The sequence below is a fragment of the Carcharodon carcharias genome (assembly GCF_017639515.1).
Source record: "Carcharodon carcharias isolate sCarCar2 chromosome 33 unlocalized genomic scaffold, sCarCar2.pri SUPER_33_unloc_8, whole genome shotgun sequence".
NCBI lineage: Eukaryota > Metazoa > Chordata > Chondrichthyes > Lamniformes > Lamnidae > Carcharodon > Carcharodon carcharias.
Window position 1 is genome coordinate 48,665 of NW_024470698.1, and position 25,391 is coordinate 74,055.

General features: G+C 52.9%; 1 long non-coding RNA gene across 1 annotated transcript in view; it reads right to left on the reverse strand.

The window, feature by feature from the left end:
• Window positions 1-84: 84 nt before the first annotated feature.
• Window positions 85-25,391, reverse strand: part of LOC121274176 — a 34,520-nt gene continuing 9,213 nt past the window's right edge. The window contains exon 3 of the long non-coding RNA XR_005942228.1: window positions 85-161. This is a non-coding gene — a long non-coding RNA (uncharacterized LOC121274176). The remainder of the gene's footprint in view (window positions 162-25,391) is intronic.

The following is a 25,391-nucleotide window of genomic DNA, read 5'->3' on the forward strand; positions in this document are numbered from 1 at the left end:
CACTCCCTGCCCCAAACCCCCCCCACCCTCAACCCCCCCACCCTCAATGCCTCCCCCGCATTTCCATCAAAAGCCAGCACTTACCGAGCTGTGCGACCAGTAGGAATAGTCAAATGTGAAACTCTTTGGAGCATCCTTAGTCTGTTTGGGGTTTGTGATACCTGAGAGGGGGTGGGGTAGAAACCAGGGAGGGTGGGGGAACGTGGAAAAGAGGCAACGGGGGAGAGGGGAAGGGCGACAGAGAGAGATAGCGAGAGAGCGAGAAAGAGAGAAGACAGGTATACACAGAGATGAGGGAGAGAGAATGCAGGCAGAGAGAGAGAGAGAGACAAGTAGAGAGAGAGAGAGAGAGGCAAGTAGAGAGAGAGAGAGAGAGGCAAGTAGAGAGAGAGAGAGAGAGGCAGGTAGAGAGAGAGAGAGAGAGGCAGGTAGAGAGAGAGAGAGAGAGGCAGGTAGAGAGAGAGAGAGAGAGGCGCAGGTAGAGAGAGAGAGAGAGGCGCAGGTAGAGAGAGAGAGAGAGGCGCAGGTAGAGAGAGAGAGAGGCGCAGGTAGAGAGAGAGAGAGGCGCAGGTAGAGAGAGAGAGAGGCGCAGGTAGAGAGAGAGAGAGGCGCAGGTAGAGAGAGAGAGAGGCGCAGGTAGAGAGAGAGAGAGGCGCAGGTAGAGAGAGAGAGAGGCGCAGGTAGAGAGAGAGAGAGGCGCAGGTAGAGAGAGAGAGAGGCGCAGGTAGAGAGAGAGAGAGGCGCAGGTAGAGAGAGAGAGAGGCGCAGGTAGAGAGAGAGAGAGGCGCAGGTAGAGAGAGAGAGAGGCGCAGGTAGAGAGAGAGAGAGGCGCAGGTAGAGAGAGAGAGAGGCGCAGGTAGAGAGAGAGAGAGGCGCAGGTAGAGAGAGAGAGAGGCGCAGGTAGAGAGAGAGAGAGGCGCAGGTAGAGAGAGAGAGAGGCGCAGGTAGAGAGAGAGAGAGGCGCAGGTAGAGAGAGAGAGAGGCGCAGGTAGAGAGAGAGAGAGGCGCAGGTAGAGAGAGAGAGAGGCGCAGGTAGAGAGAGAGAGAGGCGCAGGTAGAGAGAGAGAGAGGCGCAGGTAGAGAGAGAGAGAGGCGCAGGTAGAGAGAGAGAGAGAGAGGCGCAGGTAGAGAGAGAGAGAGGCGCAGGTAGAGAGAGAGAGAGAGGCGCAGGTAGAGAGAGAGAGAGGCGCAGGTAGAGAGAGAGAGAGGCGCAGGTAGAGAGAGAGAGAGGCGCAGGTAGAGAGAGAGAGAGGCGCAGGTAGAGAGAGAGAGAGGCGCAGGTAGAGAGAGAGAGAGGCGCAGGTAGAGAGAGAGAGAGGCGCAGGTAGAGAGAGAGAGAGGCGCAGGTAGAGAGAGAGAGAGGCGCAGGTAGAGAGAGAGAGAGGCGCAGGTAGAGAGAGAGAGAGGCGCAGGTAGAGAGAGAGAGAGGCGCAGGTAGAGAGAGAGAGAGGCAGGTAGAGAGAGAGAGAGGCGCAGGTAGAGAGAAAGAGAGGCGCAGGTAGAGAGAAAGAGAGGCGCAGGTAGAGAGAGAGAGAGGCGCAGGTAGAGAGAAAGAGAGGCGCAGGTAGAGAGAGAGAGAGGCAGGTAGAGAGAGAGAGAGGCAGGTAGAGAGAGAGAGAGGCAGGTAGAGAGAGAGAGAGGCAGGTAGAGAGAGAGAGAGGCAGGTAGAGAGAGAGAGAGGCAGGTAGAGAGAGAGAGAGAGGCAGGTAGAGAGAGAGAGAGAGGCAGGTAGAGAGAGAGAGAGAGGCAGGTAGAGAAAGAGAGAGAGGCAGGTAGAGAGAGAGAGAGAGGCAGGTAGAAAGAGAGAGAGGCAGGTAGAGAGAGAGAGAGGCAGGTAGAGAGAGAGAGAGGCAGGTAGAGAGAGAGAGGCAGGTAGAGAGAGAGAGAGGCAGGTAGAGAGAGAGAGAGGCAGGTGGAGAGAGAGAAAGGCAGGTGGAGAGAGAGAGAGAGGCGCAGGTGGAGAGAGAGAGAGGCGCAGGTAGAGAGAGAGAGAGGCGCAGGTAGAGAGAGAGAGAGGCGCAGGTAGAGAGAGAGAGAGAGAGGCAGGCAGAGAGAGAGACAGAGGCAGGTAGAGAGACAGAGGCAGGTAGAGAGAGACAGAGGCAGGTAGAGAGAGACAGAGGCAGGTAGAGAGAGACAGAGGCAGGTAGAGAGAGACAGAGGCAGGTAGAGAGAGACAGAGGCAGGTAGAGAGAGACAGAGGCAGGTAGAGAGAGACAGAGGCAGGTAGAGAGAGACAGAGGCAGGTAGAGAGAGACAGAGGCAGGTAGAGAGAGACAGAGGCAGGTAGAGAGAGACAGAGGCAGGTAGAGAGAGAGACAGAGGCAGGTAGAGAGAGAGAGAGGCAGGTAGAGAGAGAGAGAGGCAGGTAGAGAGAGAGAGAGGCAGGTAGAGAGAGAGAGAGGCAGGTAGAGAGAGAGAGAGGCAGGTAGAGAGAGAGAGAGAGAGAGGCAGGTAGAGAGAGAGAGAGAGAGAGAGAGGCAGGTAGAGAGAGAGAGAGAGAGAGAGAGGCAGGTAGAGAGAGAGAGAGAGAGGCAGGTAGAGAGAGAGAGAGAGGCAGGTAGAGAGAGAGAGATAGAGGCAGGTAGAGAGAGAAAGATAGAGGCAGGTAGAGAGAGAAAGATAGAGGCAGGTAGAGAGAGAGAGATAGAGGCAGGTACAGAGAGAGAGAGAGAGAGGCAGGTAGAGAGAGAGAGAGGCAGGTAGAGAGAGAGAGAGAGAGGCAGGTAGAGAGAGAGAGAGAGAGGCAGGTAGAGAGAGAGAGAGAAGCAAGAAGAGAGAGAGAGAGAGAGGCAGGTAGAGAGAGAGAGAGAGGCAGGTAGAGAGAGAGAGAGAGGCAGGTAGAGAGAGAGAGGCAGGTAGAGAGAGAGAGAGAGGCAGGTAGAGAGAGAGAGAGAGGCAGGTAGAGAGAGAGAGAGAGAGGCAGGTAGAGAGAGAGAGAGAGGCAGGTAGAGAGAGAGAGAGAGGCAGGTAGAGAGAGAGAGAGAGGCAGGTAGAGAGAGAGAGAGAGGCAGGTAGAGAGAGAGAGAGAGAGAGAGGCAGGTAGAGAGAGTGAGAGAGGCAGGTAGAGAGAGAGAGAGAGGCAGGTAGAGAGAGAGAGAGGCAGGTAGAGAGAGAGAGAGGCAGGTAGAGAGAGAGAGAGGCAGGTAGAGAGAGAGAGAGGCAGGTAGAGAGAGAGAGAGGCAGGTAGAGAGAGAGAGAGGCAGGTAGAGAGAGAGAGAGGCAGGTAGAGAGAGAGAGAGGCAGGTAGAGAGAGAGAGAGGCAGGTAGAGAGAGAGAGAGGCAGGTAGAGAGAGAGAGAGAGGCAGGTAGAGAGAGAGAGAGAGGCAGGTAGAGAGAGAGAGAGAGGCAGGTAGAGAGAGAGAGAGAGGCAGGTAGAGAGAGAGAGGCAGGTAGAGAGAGAGAGAGAGGCAGGTAGAGAGAGAGAGAGAGAGGCAGGTAGAGAGAGAGAGAGAGAGGCAGGTAGAGAGAGAGAGAGAGGCAGGTAGAGAGAGAGAGAGAGGCAGGTAGAGAGAGAGAGAGAGGCAGGTAGAGAGAGAGAGAGAGGCAGGTAGAGAGAGAGAGAGAGGCAGGTAGAGAGAGAGAGAGAGAGAGAGGCAGGTAGAGAGAGTGAGAGAGGCAGGTAGAGAGAGAGAGAGAGGCAGGTAGAGAGAGAGAGAGGCAGGTAGAGAGAGAGAGAGAGAGAGGCAGGTAGAGAGAGAGAGAGAGAGAGGCAAGTAGAGAGAGAGAGAGAGAGAGAAGGTAGAGAGAGAGAGAGAGGCAGGTAGAGAGAGAGAGAGAGGCAGGTAGAGAGAGAGAGAGGCAGGTAGAGAGAGAGAGAGGCAGGTAGAGAGAGAGAGAGAGGCAGGTAGAGAGAGAGAGAGAAGCAGGAAGAGAGAGAGAGAGAAGCAGGAAGAGAGAGAGAGAGAGAGGCAGGTAGAGAGAGAGAGAGAGGCAGGTAGAGAGAGAGAGAGAGGCAGGTAGAGAGAGAGAGGCAGGTAGAGAGAGAGAGGCAGGTAGAGAGAGAGAGAGAGGCAGGTAGAGAGAGAGAGAGAGGCAGGTAGAGAGAGAGAGAGAGGCAGGGAGAGAGAGAGGCAGGTAGAGAGAGAGAGAGAGGCAGGTAGAGAGAGAGAGAGAGGCAGGTAGAGAGAGAGAGAGAGGCAGGTAGAGAGAGAGAGAGAGGCAGGTAGAGAGAGAGAGGCAGGTAGAGAGAGAGAGAGAGGCAGGTAGAGAGAGAGAGAGAGAGAGAGAGAGAGGCAGGTAGAGAGAGAGAGAGAGAGGCAGGTAGAGAGAGAGAGAGAGAGGCAGGTAGAGAGAGAGAGAGAGAGAGGCAGGTAGAGAGAGAGAGAGAGAGGCAGGTAGAGAGAGAGAGAGAGGCAGGTAGAGAGAGAGAGGGAGGCAGGTAGAGAGAGAGAGAGAGAGAGAGGCAGGTAGAGAGAGAGAGAGAGAGAGGCAAGTAGAGAGAGAGAGAGAGAGAGAGAAGGTAGAGAGAGAGAGAGAGGCAGGTAGAGAGAGAGAGAGAGGCAGGTAGAGAGAGAGAGAGAGGCAGGTAGAGAGAGAGAGAGAGAGAGGCAGGTAGAGAGAGAGAGAGAGAGAGGCAGGTAGAGAGAGAGAGGCAGGTAGAGAGAGAGAGAGGCAGGTAGAGAGAGAGAAAGGCAGGTAGAGAGAGAGAAAGGCAGGTAGAGAGAGAGAAAGGCAGGTAGAGAGAGAGAAAGGCAGGTGGAGAGAGAGAGAGGCAGGTGGAGAGAGAGAGAGGCAGGTGGAGAGAGAGAGAGGCAGGTGGAGAGAGAGAGAGGCAGGTGGAGAGAGAGAGAGGCAAGTGGAGAGAGAGAGAGGCAAGTGGAGAGAGAGAGAGAGAGAGAGAGGCAGGTAGAGAGAGAGGCAGGTAGAGAGAGAGAGAGGCAGGTAGAGAGAGAGAGAGGCAGGTAGAAAGAGAGAAAGGCAGGTAGAGAGAGAGAGAGGCAGGTAGAGAGAGAGAGAGGCAGGTAGAGAGAGAGAGAGAGAGGCAGGTAGAGAGAGAGAGAGAGAGGCAGGTAGAGAGAGAGAGAGGCAGGTAGAGAGAGAGAGAGGCAGGTAGAGAGAGAGAGAGGCAGGTAGAGAGAGAGAGAGGCAGGTAGAGAGAGAGAGAGGCAGGTGGAGAGAGAGGTAGAGAGAGAGAGAGGCAGGTGGAGAGAGAGGTAGAGAGAGAGAGAGGCAGGTAGAGAGAGAGAGAGAGGCAGGTAGAGAGAGAGAGAGGCAGGTAGAGAGAGAGAGGCAGGTAGAGAGAGAGAGAGAGGCAGGTAGAGAGAGAGAGAGAGGCAGGTAGAGAGAGAGAGAGAGGCAGGTAGAGAGAGAGAGAGAGGCAGGTAGAGAGAGAGAGAGAGGCAGGTAGAGAGAGAGAGAGGCAGGTAGAGAGAGAGAGAGGCAGGTAGAGAGAGAGAGAGGCAGGTAGAGGAGAGAGAGAGGCAGGTAGAGAGAGAGAGAGAGGCAGGTAGAGAGAGAGAGAGAGGCAGGTAGAGAGAGAGAGAGAGGCAGGTAGAGAGAGAGAGAGAGGCAGGTAGAGAGAGAGAGAGAGGCAGGTAGAGAGAGAGAGAGAGGCAGGTAGAGAGAGAGCGAGGCAGGTAGAAAGAGAGAGCAAGAGAGGCAGGTAGAGAGAGAGGCAGGTAGAGAGAGAGGCAGGTAGAGAGAGAGGCAGGTAGAGAGAGAGGCAGGTAGAGAGAGAGGCAGGTAGAGAGAGAGGCAGGTAGAGAGAGGCAGGTAGAGAGAGAGGCAGGTAGAGAGAGAGGCAGGTAGAGAGAGAGGCAGGTAGAGAGAGAGGCAGGTAGAGAGAGAGGCAGGTAGAGAGAGAGGCAGGTAGAGAGAGAGAGGCAGGTCGAGAGAGAGAGAGGCAGGTCGAGAGAGAGAGGCAGGTCGAGAGAGAGAGGCAGGTCGAGAGAGAGAGGCAGGTCGAGAGAGAGAGGCAGGTCGAGAGAGAGAGGCAGGTAGAGAGAGAGAGGCAGGTAGAGAGAGAGAGGCAGGTAGAGAGAGAGAGGCAGGTAGAGAGAGAGAGGCAGGTAGAGAGAGAGAGGCAGATAGAGAGAGAGAGGCAGGTAGAGAGAGAGAGAGGCAGGTAGAGAGAGAGAGAGGCAGGTAGAGAGAGAGAGAGGCAGGTAGAGAGAGAGAGAGGCAGGTAGAGAGAGAGAGAGGCAGGTAGAGAGAGAGAGAGGCAGGTAGAGAGAGAGAGAGGCAGGTAGAGAGAGAGAGAGGCAGGTAGAGAGAGAGAGAGGCAGGTAGAGAGAGAGAGAGGCAGGTAGAGAGAGAGAGAGGCAGGTAGAGAGAGAGAGAGGCAGTTAGAGAGAGAGAGAGGCAGGTAGAGAGAGAGAGAGGCAGGTAGAGAGAGAGAGAGGCAGGTAGAGAGAGAGAGGCAGGTAGAGAGAGAGAGAGGCAGGTAGAGAGAGAGAGTGAGGCAGGTAGAGAGAGAGAGAGAGGCAGGTAGAGAGAGAGAGAGAGGCAGGTAGAGAGAGAGAGAGAGGCAGGTAGAGAGAGAGAGAGAGGCAGGTAGAGAGAGAGAGAGAGGCAGGTAGAGAGAGAGGCAGGTAGAGAGAGAGAGAGAGGCAGGTAGAGAGAGAGAGAGGCAGGTAGAGAGAGAGAGAGGCAGGTAGAGAGAGAGAGAGGCAGGTAGAGAGAGAGAGAGGCAGGTAGAGAGAGAGAGAGGCAGGTAGAGAGAGAGAGAGGCAGGTAGAGAGAGAGAGAGGCAGGTAGAGAGAGAGAGAGGCAGGTAGAGAGAGAGAGAGGCAGGTAGAGAGAGAGAGAGAGGCAGGTAGAGAGAGAGAGAGAGGCAGGTAGAGAGAGAGAGAGAGGCAGGTAGAGAGAGAGAGAGAGGCAGGTAGAGAGAGAGAGAGAGGCAGGTAGAGAGAGAGAGAGAGGCAGGTAGAGAGAGAGAGAGAGGCAGGTAGAGAGAGAGCGAGGCAGGTAGAAAGAGAGAGCAAGAAAGGCAGGTAGAGAGAGAGAGCAAGAGAGGCAGGTAGAGAGAGAGGCAGGTAGAGAGAGAGGCAGGTAGAGAGAGAGGCAGGTAGAGAGAGAGGCAGGTAGAGAGAGAGGCAGGTAGAGAGAGAGGCAGGTAGAGAGAGAGGCAGGTAGAGAGAGAGAGGCAGGTAGAGAGAGAGAGGCAGGTCGAGAGAGAGAGGCAGGTCGAGAGAGAGAGGCAGGTCGAGAGAGAGAGGCAGGTCGAGAGAGAGAGGCAGGTCGAGAGAGAGAGGCAGGTCGAGAGAGAGAGGCAGGTCGAGAGAGAGAGGCAGGTCGAGAGAGAGAGGCAGGTCGAGAGAGAGAGGCAGGTCGAGAGAGAGAGGCAGGTCGAGAGAGAGAGGCAGGTCGAGAGAGAGAGGCAGGTCGAGAGAGAGAGGCAGGTCGAGAGAGAGAGGCAGGTAGAGAGAGAGAGAGGCAGGTAGAGAGAGAGAGAGGCAGGTAGAGAGAGAGAGAGGCAGGTGGAGAGAGAGGTAGAGAGAGAGAGAGGCAGGTGGAGAGAGAGGTAGAGAGAGAGAGAGGCAGGTAGAGAGAGAGAGAGAGGCAGGTAGAGAGAGAGAGAGGCAGGTAGAGAGAGAGAGGCAGGTAGAGAGAGAGAGAGAGGCAGGTAGAGAGAGAGAGAGAGGCAGGTAGAGAGAGAGAGAGAGGCAGGTAGAGAGAGAGAGAGAGGCAGGTAGAGAGAGAGAGAGGCAGGTAGAGAGAGAGAGAGGCAGGTAGAGAGAGAGAGAGGCAGGTAGAGAGAGAGAGAGAGGCAGGTAGAGAGAGAGAGAGAGGCAGGTAGAGAGAGAGAGAGAGGCAGGTAGAGAGAGAGAGAGAGGCAGGTAGAGAGAGAGAGAGAGGCAGGTAGAGAGAGAGAGAGAGGCAGGTAGAGAGAGAGAGAGAGGCAGGTAGAGAGAGAGAGAGAGGCAGGTAGAGAGAGAGCGAGGCAGGTAGAAAGAGAGAGCAAGAGAGGCAGGTAGAGAGAGAGGCAGGTAGAGAGAGAGGCAGGTAGAGAGAGAGGCAGGTAGAGAGAGAGGCAGGTAGAGAGAGAGGCAGGTAGAGAGAGAGGCAGGTAGAGAGAGAGGCAGGTAGAGAGAGAGGCAGGCAGAGAGAGAGGCAGGCAGAGAGAGAGGCAGGCAGAGAGAGAGGCAGGCAGAGAGAGAGGCAGGCAGAGAGAGAGAGAGGCAGGTAGAGAGAGAGAGGCAGGTCGAGAGAGAGAGAGGCAGGTCGAGAGAGAGAGGCAGGTCGAGAGAGAGAGGCAGGTCGAGAGAGAGAGGCAGGTAGAGAGAGAGAGGCAGGTAGAGAGAGAGAGGCAGGTAGAGAGAGAGAGGCAGGTAGAGAGAGAGAGGCAGATAGAGAGAGAGAGGCAGGTAGAGAGAGAGAGAGGCAGGTAGAGAGAGAGAGAGGCAGGTAGAGAGAGAGAGAGGCAGGTAGAGAGAGAGAGAGGCAGGTAGAGAGAGAGAGAGGCAGGTAGAGAGAGAGAGAGGCAGGTAGAGAGAGAGAGAGGCAGGTAGAGAGAGAGAGAGGCAGGTAGAGAGAGAGAGAGGCAGGTAGAGAGAGAGAGAGGCAGGTAGAGAGAGAGAGAGGCAGGTAGAGAGAGAGAGAGGCAGGTAGAGAGAGAGAGGCAGGTAGAGAGAGAGAGAGGCAGGTAGAGAGAGAGAGTGAGGCAGGTAGAGAGAGAGAGAGAGGCAGGTAGAGAGAGAGAGAGAGGCAGGTAGAGAGAGAGAGAGAGGCAGGTAGAGAGAGAGAGAGAGGCAGGTAGAGAGAGAGGCAGGTAGAGAGAGAGAGAGGCAGGTAGAGAGAGAGAGAGGCAGGTAGAGAGAGAGAGAGGCAGGTAGAGAGAGAGAGAGGCAGGTAGAGAGAGAGAGAGGCAGGTAGAGAGAGAGAGAGGCAGGTAGAGAGAGAGAGAGGCAGGTAGAGAGAGAGAGAGAGGCAGGTAGAGAGAGAGAGAGAGGCAGGTAGAGAGAGAGAGAGAGGCAGGTAGAGAGAGAGAGAGAGGCAGGTAGAGAGAGAGAGAGAGGCAGGTAGAGAGAGAGAGAGAGGCAGGTAGAGAGAGAGAGAGAGGCAGGTAGAGAGAGAGAGAGAGGCAGGTAGAGAGAGAGAGAGAGGCAGGTAGAGAGAGAGCGAGAGGCAGGTAGAAAGAGAGAGCAAGAAAGGCAGGTAGAGAGAGAGAGCAAGAGAGGCAGGTAGAGAGAGAGGCAGGTAGAGAGAGAGGCAGGTAGAGAGAGAGGCAGGTAGAGAGAGAGAGGCAGGTAGAGAGAGAGAGGCAGGTCGAGAGAGAGAGGCAGGTCGAGAGAGAGAGGCAGGTCGAGAGAGAGAGGCAGGTCGAGAGAGAGAGGCAGGTCGAGAGAGAGAGGCAGGTCGAGAGAGAGAGGCAGGTCGAGAGAGAGAGGCAGGTCGAGAGAGAGAGGCAGGTCGAGAGAGAGAGGCAGGTCGAGAGAGAGAGGCAGGTCGAGAGAGAGAGGCAGGTAGAGAGAGAGAGGCAGGTCGAGAGAGAGAGGCAGGTCGAGAGAGAGAGGCAGGTCGAGAGAGAGAGGCAGGTAGAGAGAGAGAGGCAGGTAGAGAGAGAGAGGCAGATAGAGAGAGAGAGGCAGGTAGAGAGAGAGAGAGGCAGGTAGAGAGAGAGAGAGGCAGGTAGAGAGAGAGAGAGGCAGGTAGAGAGAGAGAGAGGCAGGTAGAGAGAGAGAGAGGCAGGTAGAGAGAGAGAGAGGCAGGTAGAGAGAGAGAGAGGCAGGTAGAGAGAGAGAGAGGCAGGTAGAGAGAGAGAGAGGCAGGTAGAGAGAGAGGCAGGTAGAGAGAGAGAGAGGCAGTTAGAGAGAGAGAGAGGCAGGTAGAGAGAGAGAGAGGCAGGTAGAGAGAGAGAGAGGCAGGTAGAGAGAGAGAGAGGCAGGTAGAGAGAGAGAGAGGCAGGTAGAGAGAGAGAGAGGCAGGTAGAGAGAGAGAGAGGCAGGTAGAGAGAGAGACAGAGGCAGGTAGAGAGAGAGAGAGAGAGGCAGGTAGAGAGAGAGAGAGAGGCAGGTAGAGAGAGAGACAGAGGCAGGTAGAGAGAGAGAGAGAGAGGCAGGTAGAGAGAGAGAGAGAGGCAGGTAGATAGAGAGAGAGAGGCAGGTAGAGAGAGAGAGAGAGGCAGGTAGAGAGAGAGAGAGAGGCAGGTAGAGAGAGAGAGAGAGGCAGGTAGAGAGAGAGAGAGAGGCAGGTAGAGAGAGAGAGAGAGGCAGGTAGAGAGAGAGAGAGAGGCAGGTAGAGAGAGAGAGAGAGAGAGGCAGGTAGAGAGAGAGAGAGAGAGGCAGGTAGAGAGAGAGAGAGAGAGGCAGGTAGAGAGAGAGAGAGAGAGAGAGACAAGTAGAGAGAGAGAGAGAGGCAGGTAGAGAGAGAGAGAGAGAGAGGCAAGTAGAGAGAGAGAGAGAGGCAGGTAGAGAGAGAGAGAGAGAGAGAGGCAGGTAGAGAGAGAGAGAGAGAGGCAGGTAGAGAGAGAGAGAGAGAGAGGCAAGTAGAGAGAGAGAGAGAGAGAAGGTAGAGAGAGAGAGAGAGAGAGGCAGGTAGAGAGAGAGAGAGAGAGAGGCAAGTAGAGAGAGAGAGAGAGAGAAGGTAGAGAGAGAGAGAGAGGCAGGTAGAGAGAGAGAGGCAGTTAGAGAGAGAGAGGCAGTTAGAGAGAGAGAGGCAGTTAGAGAGAGAGAGAGGCAGGTAGAGAGAGAGAGGCAGGTAGAGAGAGAGAGAGGCAGGTAGAGAGAGAGAGAGGCAGGTAGAGAGAGAGAGAGGCAGGTAGAGAGAGAGAGAGGCAGGTAGAGAGAGAGAGAGGCAGGTAGAGAGAGAGAGAGGCAGGTAGAGAGAGAGAGAGGCAGGTAGAGAGAGAGAGAGGCAGGTAGAGAGAGAGAGAGGCAGGTAGAGAGAGAGAGAGGCAGGTAGAGAGAGAGAGAGGCAGGTAGAGAGAGAGAGAGGCAGGTAGAGAGAGAGAGAGGCAGGTAGAGAGAGAGAGAGGCAGGTAGAGAGAGAAAGAGAGGCAGGTAGAGAGAGAAAGAGAGGCAGGTAGAGAGAGAGAGAGAGGCAGGTAGAGAGAGAAAGAGAGGCAGGTAGAGAGAGAAAGAGAGAGAGGCAGGTAGAGAGAGAGAGAGAGAGGCAGGTAGAGAGAGAGAGAGAGAGGCAGGTAGAGAGAGAGAGAGAGAGAGAGACAAGTAGAGAGAGAGAGAGAGGCAGGTAGAGAGAGAGAGAGAGAGAGGCAAGTAGAGAGAGAGAGAGAGGCAGGTAGAGAGAGAGAGAGAGAGAGAGGCAGGTAGAGAGAGAGAGAGAGAGGCAGGTAGAGAGAGAGAGAGAGAGAGGCAAGTAGAGAGAGAGAGAGAGAGAAGGTAGAGAGAGAGAGAGAGGCAGGTAGAGAGAGAGAGGCAGTTAGAGAGAGAGAGGCAGTTAGAGAGAGAGAGGCAGTTAGAGAGAGAGAGAGGCAGTTAGAGAGAGAGAGGCAGGTAGAGAGAGAGAGAGGCAGGTAGAGAGAGAGAGAGGCAGGTAGAGAGAGAGAGAGGCAGGTAGAGAGAGAGAGAGGCAGGTAGAGAGAGAGAGAGGCAGGTAGAGAGAGAGAGAGGCAGGTAGAGAGAGAGAGAGGCAGGTAGAGAGAGAGAGAGGCAGGTAGAGAGAGAGAGAGGCAGGTAGAGAGAGAGAGAGGCAGGTAGAGAGAGAGAGAGGCAGGTAGAGAGAGAGAGAGGCAGGTAGAGAGAGAGAGAGGCAGGTAGAGAGAGAGAGAGGCAGGTAGAGAGAGAAAGAGAGGCAGGTAGAGAGAGAGAGAGAGGCAGGTAGAGAGAGAGAGAGAGGCAGGTAGAGAGAGAAAGAGAGGCAGGTCGAGAGAGAGAGAGGCAGGTCGAGAGAGAGAGAGGCAGGTCGAGAGAGAGAGAGGCAGGTCGAGAGAGAGAAAGAGGCAGGTCGAGAGAGAAAGAGGCAGGTCGAGAGAGAAAGAGGCAGGTCGAGAGAGAAAGAGGCAGGTCGAGAGAGAAAGAGGCAGGTCGAGAGAGAAAGAGGCAGGTCGAGAGAGAAAGAGGCAGGTCGAGAGAGAAAGAGGCAGGTCGAGAGAGAAAGAGGCAGGTCGAGAGAGAAAGAGGCAGGTCGAGAGAGAAAGAGGCAGGTCGAGAGAGAAAGAGGCAGGTCGAGAGAGAAAGAGGCAGGTCGAGAGAGAAAGAGGCAGGTCGAGAGAGAAAGAGGCAGGTCGAGAGAGAAAGAGGCAGGTCGAGAGAGAAAGAGGCAGGTCGAGAGAGAAAGAGGCAGGTCGAGAGAGAAAGAGGCAGGTCGAGAGAGAAAGAGGCAGGTCGAGAGAGAAAGAGGCAGGTCGAGAGAGAAAGAGGCAGGTCGAGAGAGAAAGAGGCAGGTCGAGAGAGAAAGAGGCAGGTCGAGAGAGAAAGAGGCAGGTCGAGAGAGAAAGAGGCAGGTCGAGAGAGAAAGAGGCAGGTCGAGAGAGAAAGAGGCAGGTCGAGAGAGAAAGAGGCAGGTCGAGAGAGAAAGAGGCAGGTCGAGAGAGAAAGAGGCAGGTCGAGAGAGAAAGAGGCAGGTCGAGAGAGAAAGAGGCAGGTCGAGAGAGAAAGAGGCAGGTCGAGAGAGAAAGAGGCAGGTCGAGAGAGAAAGAGGCAGGTCGAGAGAGAAAGAGGCAGGTCGAGAGAGAAAGAGGCAGGTCGAGAGAGAAAGAGGCAGGTCGAGAGAGAAAGAGGCAGGTCGAGAGAGAAAGAGGCAGGTCGAGAGAGAAAGAGGCAGGTCGAGAGAGAAAGAGGCAGGTCGAGAGAGAAAGAGGCAGGTCGAGAGAGAAAGAGGCAGGTCGAGAGAGAAAGAGGCAGGGTCGAGAGAGAAAGAGGCAGGTCGAGAGAGGAAAGAGGCAGGTCGAGAGAGAAAGAGGCAGGTCGAGAGAGAAAGAGGCAGGTCGAGAGAGAAAGAGGCAGGTCGAGAGAGAAAGAGGCAGGTCGAGAGAGAAAGAGGCAGGTCGAGAGAGAAAGAGGCAGGTCGAGAGAGAAAGAGGCAGGTCGAGAGAGAAAGAGGCAGGTCGAGAGAGAAAGAGGCAGGTCGAGAGAGAAAGAGGCAGGTCGAGAGAGAAAGAGGCAGGTCGAGAGAGAAAGAGGCAGGTCGAGAGAGAAAGAGGCAGGTCGAGAGAGAAAGAGGCAGGTCGAGAGAGAAAGAGGCAGGTCGAGAGAGAAAAGAGGGCAGGTCGAGAGAGAAAGAGGCAGGTCGAGAGGAAGAAAGAGGCAGGTCGAGAGAGAAAGAGGCAGGTCGAGAGAGAAAGAGGCAGGTCGAGAGAGAAGAGGCAGGTCGAGAGAGAAAGAGGCAGGTCGAGAGAGAAAGAGGCAGGTCGAGAGAGAAAGAGGCAGGTCGAGAGAGAAAGAGGCAGGTCGAGAGAGAAAGAGGCAGGTCGAGAGAGAAAGAGGCAGGTCGAGAGAGAAAGAGGCAGGTCGAGAGAGAAAGAGGCAGGTCGAGAGAGAAAGAGGCAGGTCGAGAGAGAAAGAGGCAGGTCGAGAGAGAAAGAGGCAGGTCGAGAGAGAAGAGGCAGGTCGAGAGAGAAAGAGGCAGGTCGAGAGAGAAAGAGGCAGGTCGAGAGAGAAAGAGGCAGGTCGAGAGAGAAAGAGGCAGGTCGAGAGAGAAAGAGGCAGGTCGAGAGAGAAAGAGGCAGGTCGAGAGAGAAAGAGGCAGGTCGAGAGAGAAAGAGGCAGGTCGAGAGAGAAAGAGGCAGGTCGAGAGAGAAAGAGGCAGGTCGAGAGAGAAAGAGGCAGGTCGAGAGAGAAAGAGGCAGGTCGAGAGAGAAAGAGGCAGGTCGAGAGAGAAAGAGGCAGGTCGAGAGAGAAAGAGGCAGGTCGAGAGAGAAAGAGGCAGGTCGAGAGAGAAAGAGGCAGGTCGAGAGAGAAAGAGGCAGGTCGAGAGAGAAAGAGGCAGGTCGAGAGAGAAAGAGGCAGGTCGAGAGAGAAAGAGGCAGGTCGAGAGAGAAAGAGGCAGGTCGAGAGAGAAAGAGGCAGGTCGAGAGAGAAAGAGGCAGGTCGAGAGAGAAAGAGGCAGGTCGAGAGAGAAAGAGGCAGGTCGAGAGAGAAAGAGGCAGGTCGAGAGAGAAAGAGGCAGGTCGAGAGAGAAAGAGGCAGGTCGAGAGAGAAAGAGGCAGGTCGAGAGAGAAAGAGGCAGGTCGAGAGAGGAAAGAGGCAGGTCGAGAGAGAAGAGGCAGGTCGAGAGAGAAAGAGGCAGGTCGAGAGAGAAAGAGGCAGGTCGAGAGAGAAAGAGGCAGGTCGAGAGAGAAAGAGGCAGGTCGAGAGAGAAAGAGGCAGGTCGAGAGAGAAAGAGGCAGGTCGAGAGAGAAAGAGGCAGGTCGAGAGAGAAAGAGGCAGGTCGAGAGAGAAAGAGGCAGGTCGAGAGAGAAAGAGGCAGGTCGAGAGAGAAAGAGGCAGGTCGAGAGAGAAAGAGGCAGGTCGAGAGAGAAAGAGGCAGGTCGAGAGAGAAAGAGGCAGGTCGAGAGAGAAAGAGGCAGGTCGAGAGAGAAAGAGGCAGGTCGAGAGAGAAAGAGGCAGGTCGAGAGAGAAAGAGGCAGGTCGAGAGAGAAAGAGGCAGGTCGAGAGAGAAAGAGGCAGGTCGAGAGAGAAAGAGGCAGGTCGAGAGAGAAAGAGGCAGGTCGAGAGAGAAAGAGGCAGGTCGAGAGAGAAAGAGGCAGGTCGAGAGAGAAAGAGGCAGGTCCGAGAGAGAAAGAGGCAGGTCGAGAGAGAAAGAGGCAGGTCGAGAGAGAAAGAGGCAGGTCGAGAGAGAAAGAGGCAGGTCGAGAGAGAAAGAGGCAGGTCGAGAGAGAAAGAGGCAGGTCGAGAGAGAAAGAGGCAGGTCGAGAGAGAAAGAGGCAGGTCGAGAGAGAAAGAGGCAGGTCGAGAGAGAAAGAGGCAGGTCGAGAGAGAAAGAGGCAGGTCGAGAGAGAAAGAGGCAGGTCGAGAGAGAAAGAGGCAGGTCGAGAGAGAAAGAGGCAGGTCGAGAGAGAAAGAGGCAGGTCGAGAGAGAAAGAGGCAGGTCGAGAGAGAAAGAGGCAGGTCGAGAGAGAAAGAGGCAGGTCGAGAGAGAAAGAGGCAGGTCGAGAGAGAAAGAGGCAGGTCGAGAGAGAAAGAGGCAGGTCGAGAGAGAAAGAGGCAGGTCGAGAGAGAAAGAGGCAGGTCGAGAGAGAAAGAGGCAGGTCGAGAGAGAAAGAGGCAGGTCGAGAGAGAAAGAGGCAGGTCGAGAGAGAAAGAGGCAGGTCGAGAGAGAAAGAGGCAGGTCGAGAGAGAAAGAGGCAGGTCGAGAGAGAAAGAGGCAGGTCGAGAGAGAAAGAGGCAGGTCGAGAGAGAAAGAGGCAGGTCGAGAGAGAAAGAGGCAGGTCGAGAGAGAAAGAGGGCAGGTCGAGAGAGAAAGAGGCAGGTCGCAGAGAGAAAGAGGCAGGTCGAGAGAGAAGAGGCAGGTCGAGAGAGAAAGAGGCAGGTCGAGAGAGAAAGAGGCAGGTCGAGAGAGAAAGAGGCAGGTCGAGAGAGAAAGAGGCAGGTCGAGAGAGAAAGAGGCAGGTCGAGAGAGAAAGAGGCAGGTCGAGAGAGAAGAGGCAGGTCGAGAGAGAAAGAGGCAGGTCGAGAGAGAAAGAGGCAGGTCGAGAGAGAAAGAGGCAGGTCGAGAGAGAAAGAGGCAGTCGAGAGAGAAAGAGGCAGGTCGAGAGAGAAAGAGGCAGGTCGAGAGAGAAAGAGGCAGGTCGAGAGAGAAAGAGGCAGGTCGAGAGAGAAAGAGGCAGGTCGAGAGAGAAAGAGGCAGGTCGAGAGAGAAAGAGGCAGGTCGAGAGAGAAAGAGGCAGGTCGAGAGAGAAAGAGGCAGGTCGAGAGAGAAAGAGGCAGGTCGAGAGAGAAAGAGGCAGGTCGAGAGAGAAAGAGGCAGGTCGAGAGAGAAAGAGGCAGGTCGAGAGAGAAAGAGGCAGGTCGAGAGAGAAAGAGGCAGGTCGAGAGAGAAAGAGGCAGGTCGAGAGAGAAAGAGGCAGGTCGAGAGAGAAAGAGGCAGGTCGAGAGAGAAAGAGGCAGGTCGAGAGAGAAAGAGGCAGGTCGAGAGAGAAAGAGGCAGGTCGAGAGAGAAAGAGGCAGGTCGAGAGAGAAAGAGGCAGGTCGAGAGAGAAAGAGGCAGGTCGAGAGAGAAAGAGGCAGGTCGAGAGAGAAAGAGGCAGGTCGAGAGAGAAAGAGGCAGGTCGAGAGAGAAAGAGGCAGGTCGAGAGAGAAAGAGGCAGGTCGAGAGAGAAAGAGGCAGGTCGAGAGAGAAAGAGGCAGGTCGAGAGAGAAAGAGGCAGGTCGAGAGAGAAAGAGGCAGGTCGAGAGAGAAAGAGGCAGGTCGAGAGAGAAAGAGGCAGGTCGAGAGAGAAAGAGGCAGGTCGAGAGAGAAAGAGGCAGGTCGAGAGAGAAAGAGGCAGGTCGAGAGAGAAAGAGGCAGGTCGAGAGAGAAAGAGGCAGGTCGAGAGAGAAAGAGGCAGGTCGAGAGAGAAAGAGGCAGGTCGAGAGAGAAAGAGGCAGGTCGAGAGAGAAAGAGGCAGGTCGAGAGAGAAAGAGGCAGGTCGAGAGAGAAAGAGGCAGGTCGAGAGAGAAAGAGGCAGGTCGAGAGAGAAAGAGGCAGGTCGAGAGAGAAAGAGGCAGGTCGAGAGAGAAAGAGGCAGGTCGAGAGAGAAAGAGGCAGGTCGAGAGAGAAAGAGGCAGGTCGAGAGAGAAAGAGGCAGGTCGAGAGAGAAAGAGGCAGGTCGAGAGAGAAAGAGGCAGGTCGAGAGAGAAAGAGGCAGGGTCGAGAGAGAAAGAGGCAGGTCGAGAGAGAAAGAGGCAGGTCGAGAGAGAAAGAGGCAGTCGAGAGAGAAAGAGGCATGGTCGAGAGAGAAAGAGGCAGGTCGAGAGAGAAAGAGCAGGTCGAGAGAGAAAAGCAGGTCGAGAGAGAAAGAGCAGGTCGAGAGAGAAAGAGGCAGGTCGAGAGAGAAAGAGGCAGGTCGAGGGAGAAAGAGGCAGGTCGAGGGAGAAAGAGGCAGGTCGAGGGAGAAAGAGGCAGGTCGAGGGAGAAAGAGGCAGGTCGAGGGAGAAAGAGGCAGGTCGAGGGAGAAAGAGGCAGGTCGAGGGAGAAAGAGGCAGGTCGAGGGAGAAAGAGGCAGGTCGAGGGAGAAAGAGGCAGGTCGAGGGAGAAAGAGGCAGGTCGAGGGAGAAAGAGGCAGGTCGAGAGAGAAAGAGGCAGGTCGAGAGAGAAAGAGGCAGGTCGGAGAGAGAAAGTGGCAGGTCGAGAGAGAAAGAGGCAGGTCGAGAGAGAAAGAGGCAGGTCGAGAGAGAGAAAGAGGCAGGTCGAGAGAGGAAAGAGGCAGGTCGAGAGAGAAAGAGGCAGGTCGAGAGAGAAAGAGGCAGGTCGAGAGAGAAAGAGCAGGTCGAGAGAGAAAGAGGCAGGTCGAGAGAGAAAGAGGCAGGTCGAGAGAGAAAGAGGCAGGTCGAGAGAGAAAGAGGCAGGTCGAGAGAGAAAGAGGCAGGTCGAGAGAGAAAGAGGCAGGTCGAGAGAGAAAGAGGCAGGTCGAGAGAGAAAGAGGCAGGTCGAGAGAGAAAGAGGCAGGTCGAGAGAGAAAGAGGCAGGTCGAGAGAGAAAGAGGCAGGTCGAGAGAGAAAGAGGCAGGTCGAGAGAGAAAGAGGCAGGTCGAGAGAGAAAGAGGCAGGTCGAGAGAGAAAGAGGCAGGTCGAGAGAGAAAGAGGCAGGTCGAGAGAGAAAGAGGCAGGTCGAGAGAGAAAGAGGCAGGTCGAGAGAGAAAGAGGCAGGTCGAGAGAGAAAGAGGCAGGTCGAGAGAGAAAGAGGCAGGTCGAGAGAGAAAGAGGCAGGTCGAGAGAGAAAGAGGCAGGTCGAGAGAGAAAGAGGCAGGTCGAGAGAGGAAAGAGGCAGGTCGAGAGAGAAAGAGGCAGGTCGAGAGAGAAAGAGCAGGTCGAAAGAAGAGTCAGGTCGAGAGAGAAAGAGGCAGGTCGAGAGAGAAAGAGGCAGGTCGAGAGAGAAAGAGGCAGGTCGAGAGAGAAAGAGGCAGGTCGAGAGAGAAAGAGGCAGGTCGAGAGAGAAAGAGGCAGGTCGAGAGAGAAAGGAGGCAGGTAGGCGGGTCGAGAGAGAAAGAGGCAGGTCGAGAGAGAAAGAGGCAGGTCGAGAGAGAAAGAGGCAGGTCGAGAGAGAAAGAGGCAGGTCGAGAGAGAAAGAGGCAGGTCGAGAGAGAAGAGGCAGGTCGAGAGAGAAATAGGCAGGTCGAGAGAGAAGAGTCAGGTCGAGAGAGAAAGAGGCAGGTCGAGAGAGAAAGAGGCAGGGTCGAAGAGAAAGAGGCAGGTCGAGAGAGAAAGAGCAGGTCGAGAGAGAATGAGGCAGGTCGAGAGAGAAAGAGGCAAGGTCGAGAGAGAAAGAGGCAGGTCGAGAGAGAAAGAGGCAGTCGAGAGAGAAAGAGGCAGGTCGAGAGAGAAAGAGGCAGGTCGAGAGAGAAAGAGGGCAGGTCGAGAGAGAAAGAGGCAGGTCGAGAGAGAAAGAGGCAGGTCGAGAGAGAAAGAGCAGGTCGAGAGAGAAAGAGCAGGTCGTGAGAGAAAGAGGCAGGTCGAGAGAGAAAGAGGCAGGTCGAGAGAGAAAGAGGCAGGTCGAGGGAGAAAGAGGCAGGTCGAGAGAGAAAGAGGCAGGTCGAGAGAGAAAGAGGCAGGTCGAGAGAGAAAGAGGCAGGTCGAGAGAGAAAGAGGCAGGTCGAGAGAGAAAGAGGCAGGTCGAGAGAGAAAGAGGCCAGGTCGAGAGAGAAGAGCAGGTCGAGAGAGAAAGAGGCAGGTCGAGAGAGAAAGAGGCAGGTCGAGAGAGAAAGAGGCAGGTCGAGAGAGAAAGAGGCAGGTCGAGAGAGAAAGAGGCAGGTCGAGAGAGAAAGAGGCAGGTCGAGAGAGAAAGAGGCAGGTCGAGAGAGAAAGAGGCAGGTCGAGAGAGAAAGAGGCAGGTCGAGAGAGAAAGAGGCAGGTCGAGAGAGAAAGAGGCAGGTCGAGAGAGAAAGAGGCAGGTCGAGAGAGAAAGAGGCAGGTCGAGAGAGAAAGAGGCAGGTCGAGAGAGAAAGAGGCAGGTCGAGAGAGAAAGAGGCAGGTCGAGAGAGAAAGAGGCAGGTCGAGAGAGAAAGAGGCAGGTCGAGAGAGAAAGAGGCAGGTCGAGAGAGAAAGAGGCAGGTCGAGAGAGAAAGAGGCAGGTCGGAGGAAAGAGGCAGGTAGAGAGAGAAAGAGGCAGGTAGAGAGAGAAAGAGGCAGGTAGAGAGAGAAAGAGGCAGGTAGAGAGAGAAAGAGGCAGGTAGAGAGAGAAAGAGGCAGGTAGAGAGAGAAAGAGGCAGGTAGAGAGAGAAAGAGGCAGGTAGAGAGAGAAAGAGGCAGGTAGAGAGAGAAAGAGGCAGGTAGAGAGAGAAAGAGGCAGGTAGAGAGAGAAAGAGGCAGGTAGAGAGAGAGAGAGAGAGAGAGAGAGAGACAGGTAGTGAAAAGGAGAGAAGGAGAGCGAGGGAGGGGGAGAGACAGAGAGAGAGAGAGAGAAATAGAGAGAGAGGAAGTGTGAGAATCATGAAAACTGTATCTCCAAAACAAATATACATAACTGCCCTGCCAAAATAAAGATCAGACTCCCAGGCTGATTTCCCCTCTCTCTGTAACCCAGGGATCACTGGACAGTGATCAGGAGCAGGAACTCTGGCTGATTTCCCCTCTCTCTCTAACCCAGGGATCACTGGACAGTGATCAGGAGCAGGAACCCTGGCTGATTTCCCCTCTCTCTAACCCAGGGGTCACTGGACAGTGATCAGGAGCAGGAACCCTGGCAGATTTCCCCTCTCTCTCTAACCCAAGGGTCACTGGACAGTGATCAGGAGCAGGAACCCTGGCTGATTTCCCCCCTCTCTCTCTAACCCAGGGGTCACTGGACAGTGATCAGGAGCAGGAGCCCTGGCTGATTTCTGCTCTCTCTCTCTCTCTAACTCAGGGGTCACTGGACAGTGATCAGGAGCAGGAACCCTGGCTGATTTCCCCTCTCTCTCTAACATAGGGCTCACTGAACAGTGATCAGGAACAGGAACCCTGGCTGATTTCCCCTCTCTCTCTCTAACCCAGGGGTCACTGGACAGTGATCAGGAGCAGGAACCCTGGCTGATTTCCCCTCTCTGTCTTATCCAGGGATCACTGGACAGTGATCAGGAGCAGTGAGTACTCCTCTTTTACTACATTCCTGTTTTCTTGTTGCTGTTAATGTTTTTGAGTCCCTGACCTTGATTCAATATTCATTTCTTTGGGATGTCCAGCATGCTGGGCTGATATGGAAATAGTGACACACGGTCATGAGACAATATATCCCCATTTCCAAACCTGCAGTGTCAATCTCTACATCACCAGCTTTTAAAGCAGCCACATTAACCCTGATGTAATTGGAAACGCTTTTTATTCTCTGTAACCCAGACACAGCACCAGTTACTTGCAAAGACAAAGCCCGCTGTGGTAAAAAGGTTCGACACAACATCATTCTGTGAAACTCAAAGAAAAATCTTATGGAAAGGCAGAAAAAAAGCACTGATCCTGCCAAATGGGAATGGTAGAAAGAACAGTCACGGGCAAGAAAGCAAATAGGAAGAGGGGGTTGAAAAGAAACTTGAAAGGAATAAAAAGTTTTTTCCAATTACATCAGGGTTAATGTGGCTGCTTTAAAAGCTGGTGATGTAGAGATTGACACTGCAGGTTTGGAAATGGGGATATATTGTCTCATGACCGTGTGTCACTATTTCCATATCAGCCCAGCATGCTGGACATCCCAAAGAAATGAATATTGAATCAAGGTCAGGGACTCAAAAACATTAACAGCAACAAGAAAACAGGGATGTAGTAAAAGAAGAGTGAGAAGCCTGCAGAACCCAACAGTTTCCAGCCCTGGGTTTGAAAGGGAGAGGGTGAGGACATTTACAGATACACTGACTGCCACGTTCTAAAGTTCTCTCGATTTCAACCGGAGAGCTGCACCTCACTCAGCTTCTTTGGAAAGGTGGGATTGGGGAGAAACCCGGGAATTCTCCAGCGGTTAGACTCACGTCTGCAGTCAGGAAATTACTCCGGTCTAGACCTAAGGAGTGTGGCTGACCACCTTGAAAATATTCAGTTGATCCTGGAGAGGGCTGGCACGGTCTGGTCATGGTAGTCATGTCTGACCAGCCCGAGTGAATTCCTTGAAAAGGTGAAGACAGAAGCGGACAGGGGGAAGACAATGCATTTCATTTGTACCAACTTCCAGAAGGCATTTGATAAAATCCCTGATGGGAAACTGTTAGTTAAAGCTGAAGCTCATGGAATTGAAGACAAATTATTGACCTGGTGAAGAAGCTGGCTGCACCAAAGGAGACAGAGTCAGGACAATGGGCAGGCGCTCTTTACTGACAGAGTGTGATTCGCAGGCAAGGGTGTGTTTCGAAGTGTCAACTATTCACTATAATTACTTGATAGTCTAGATAGCCACACAGCCAACATGACACAAAGATAGGCGACATCGTAAACAGTGTAGGTGAAAGCTGCAAATTACACAGATAGGTTAAGTTAATGGGAAGAATGATGGTTAATTCATTTCAATATAGGCAAATATTGAGGTCATCCATTCTGACCTCAAACGGTGGAAAGAGTCTCCAAAGAGATTTAGAGGTCTGGGTGCATGGATCATTAAAATGTTGTGAACAGGTGCAAAAAGATAATCAAAAGGTGAATGGAGTGTGTAGTGTATTGAAAATTGCATTGTGCATTTTGTCCACTTGAGTATCACTTGATCCACTGAAAGATGAAACTATTGCAAATGTTGTGGATCCTACAGACATGCAAGAAATCCGGGGTCCACCAGAACTCCGCCATGTACTGTGGTTGCTTCATTCCTGACTTCGCTATCTGACACCAACCTGCACCCCTCACCCCCACCCCCAGCCTGGACCTGATCTGACCAAAGGAACCAAGTAGGAGTGGACTACCTCACAAACAAGCTGTGCACCAGATTAAACAACAGTGATCAGCAGGTTATGCAAATGCCTATTTTAACCCTGAGAAAGCCATCCAGCCAGTTCTGGATGTGAGCCTGGCTGGCTTGGGAGCAGTTCCTATGCAAAAAGGGCAGACAGGGAACCCAGCAATTGTAGCGACGGCAAGTTGATGGCTAACATGTGTACAGCAAAATTATTCACAGAGAGAGAAGCATCTCAATCACACAGGCTATCCTACAGTTTCATCTCTACTTGTACGTAAGCCTGTTTGAAGTACATCACCAATTACAGACCACGAGTAAGCTTGTTCAACACCACACAGCAAACCTGCTACTCGAATAGAGCACTGGACACTCCAACCACAGGAGTACGAGTTCCGTGTTGAGTATCAGCCTAGTGGTCTAGCTTTCGTGACATCCGTTACCAACAGTCAGCCCCACTAGTCATGTGGAAAAGGCTGCTCACAACTTAACTTCATAAGTCTAATCGCAGTCACGAAAACTAGCTGACATCAAAGCATTAACAAAACAAGGTGAGGCCAGAAAACTATATATGACAACTATGGAATTACAAAACTGGAAAGATGTGATCGAGAGAGCGTCTACAAATTAAATGGCTCACACACAAGGTCTTCACAATGTTCAAAGTGAGCTCCGTTACTACAACACCTGATCTCATGTTACGCAGCAACTTTATAGTCCTTCCATAGTCACTGAGGGAATGTGTTGTTGACATAGCCCATGAAGGTCACCAGGGAATTGTCAAAACCAAACCCCTCCTTAGGGAAAAGGGGTGGTTTCCATGAATTGGCCACATGCTGGAACACCAAATCAATGTTTACCATGTCAAACAACCACAATGTCAAATCCTTGTGAGCCTCGGTGTATCTGAGCAACCTCATGGAGCTAATCATCAACCTGTGCGCAATCAAAGCAGAACGTTAGGAAATAGAGATAGCTATAGAGAAACTCTCGTGTGAAAGACAGCGTTCAGAGTTCAGTGAGACTGGTTGACTCACGGTGTGACAAGCGTCCAGGGGGAGTTGATGACAAATCCATAGCATCTGTCTGGGGTGGCATCTGTCACTTTGTTTCAGAGTGTGGTGTGTCTGACCATAGGTTGGTCAGACCTATTGGTTTACATGGACTGTGTATTTATTGTGAACATTAAAGTATAAAATAGTTTTTGTAATTTGTGTTATCCTTGCAAATCTGTATATATCTGTAAAGGTATAGTTGTGGGTGAAGGAGTATTGTAATCTAGTTCATCTTTTCTCATTAAATGTTTTATGATTTTGCTAAGTTGATTATGTGACTCCTGTGACTCTGTTCAGAAACCACTCTCCACATATCTAAACAAACAAATAAAAGTTAGGATCTATGAAGCTGGGCTCCACCCGGGGATCAGGCTTGTCCAGTGGTAACCTCAGCTGGGGTTATAACAAGAAGGATCAAACGAGGGTAAATGCAGAGGAAATTCAGAACTACACCACTAAAGCCAAATAAAACGCAATGGTCATATCGGAAAGCAACCAACTCCTTATAACCTCCAGCCATTTGTTGTTGACTGCTGAGCACAGTTCATGAATCATCACACTAAACGTGCCATCCTGCAAAGTGCCAAAAATCCCGTTCGGAATCAAACTCCAGCATCAACATCTCAGATGAACAACATGAAGTTAAACATGACTACACCTGAGATTAGACAATATCCCACTTGTGACAGAACATGTCCACCATTACTTAAGTGATTATGTTACAAAGGAAACTATTTTCAGCAGGTGAACAAATCTTTCATCTTATTGTGACACGACTGAGTGAATTGTATATTTAATACGATAGTGTTTACTGATGAATTTGAATGTTCAAGTTATGTTTAAGGTTATTGTTTACACTTTTGGAAACAAACCACTGAATCTCACTATGCTTCCTATTGACTAAGGGGAGGATGTTGTGGATTGAAAATAACTGTATTTTGCCACTTAAGGCTACCATATACACATGTACCAGCAGAGGGAGTCTAGGAGGAGCCTAAAGGAATCCACGTTTTAATAGTTGCTGCAGTTCTGCTTCCAACTGAATCTTACAGTTTCTTCCTAAGAACTTCACAGGACACTGGCCTTTCTATCTAGTGGTCTGCATTACAACAGGACAGAAGTCATACTTCCGCTATACAAAGCCCTGGCTGGGTCACACCTGGAGTCACCGTGAGCAGTTTTGGCCATCACACATTAGGAAGGATACAGTGGTCTTGGAGGGAGTGGGGAGCAGAGACGGAAAGGTGACTATGAATTAGAGGGAGTGGAGAGACTGAAGCAGTCCATGTCCAAATGCAGCAAGACCTGGACAATATCCAGGCTTGGGCTGACAAGTGGCAAGTAACATTCGCACCACACAAGTGTCAGGCAATGACTATCTCCAACAAGAGAGAATCTAACCATCTCCCCTTGAAATTCAATGGCATTACCATCGCTCAATCCCCCAAAATCAACATCCTGAAACCAGAAACTGAACTGGACCAGCCATATAAATACTGTGGCTACGAGAGCAGGTCAGAGGCTGGGAATCCTGTAGCGAGTAACTCACCTCCTGACTCCCCAAAACCTGTCCACCATCTACAAGGCACAAGTCAGGAATTTGATAGAATATTCTCCACTTGCCTGGATGAGTGCAGCTCCCACAACACTCGAGAAGCTCGACACTATCCAGGACAAAGCAGTCCCACTTCATTGGCACCCCATCCAAAAACATTCACTCCTTCCAACACTGACGCACAGTAGCAGCAGCGTGTGTACCAGCTACAAGATGCACTGCAGGAATTCACCAAGGCTCCTTAGACACCACCTTCCAAACCCACAACCACTACCATCTAGAAGGACAAGGGCAGCAGACACATGGTGACACCACCACCTGGAAGTTCCCCTCCAAGTCACTCACCATCCTGACTTGGAAATATATCACCATTCCCTCAATGTCGCTGGGTCAAAATCCTGGAACTCCCTCCCTAACAGCACTGTGGGTGTACCTACACCACATGGACTGCAGCGGTTCAAGAAGGCAGCTCACCACCACCTTCTCAAGGGGCAATTAGGGATGGGCAATAAAAGCTGGGCCCAGCCAGTGATGCCCACATTCCATCAGTGATTTTTTTAAAAAATACCCAGGCGGATGCAGAGAGGAAGAAGGGTTAGGATTGAGTGGGTGAGGGGAGGAGGGATGGAGGGAGGGGTATCAGTGCAGATGTGGAGCGACAGAGGCGTACACATAAGGGCATGGCGTGGAGCATTACATGAGTCAGATTACAGATTATATTATAGGTTCCCTCGTACAGTACAGTTTGTGAGCGTGTACGTACAGGGACAGGGGGCCAGAATCTCATTCTCACCCTCAGTCACTCGTGCTGAATATTAGTGTCAGGTACAGGCTGCCGGTGTAATCTGAGACAGCAAAGCCCATTATGTTGCTGCAAAGTTCCACCAGCTCAGATG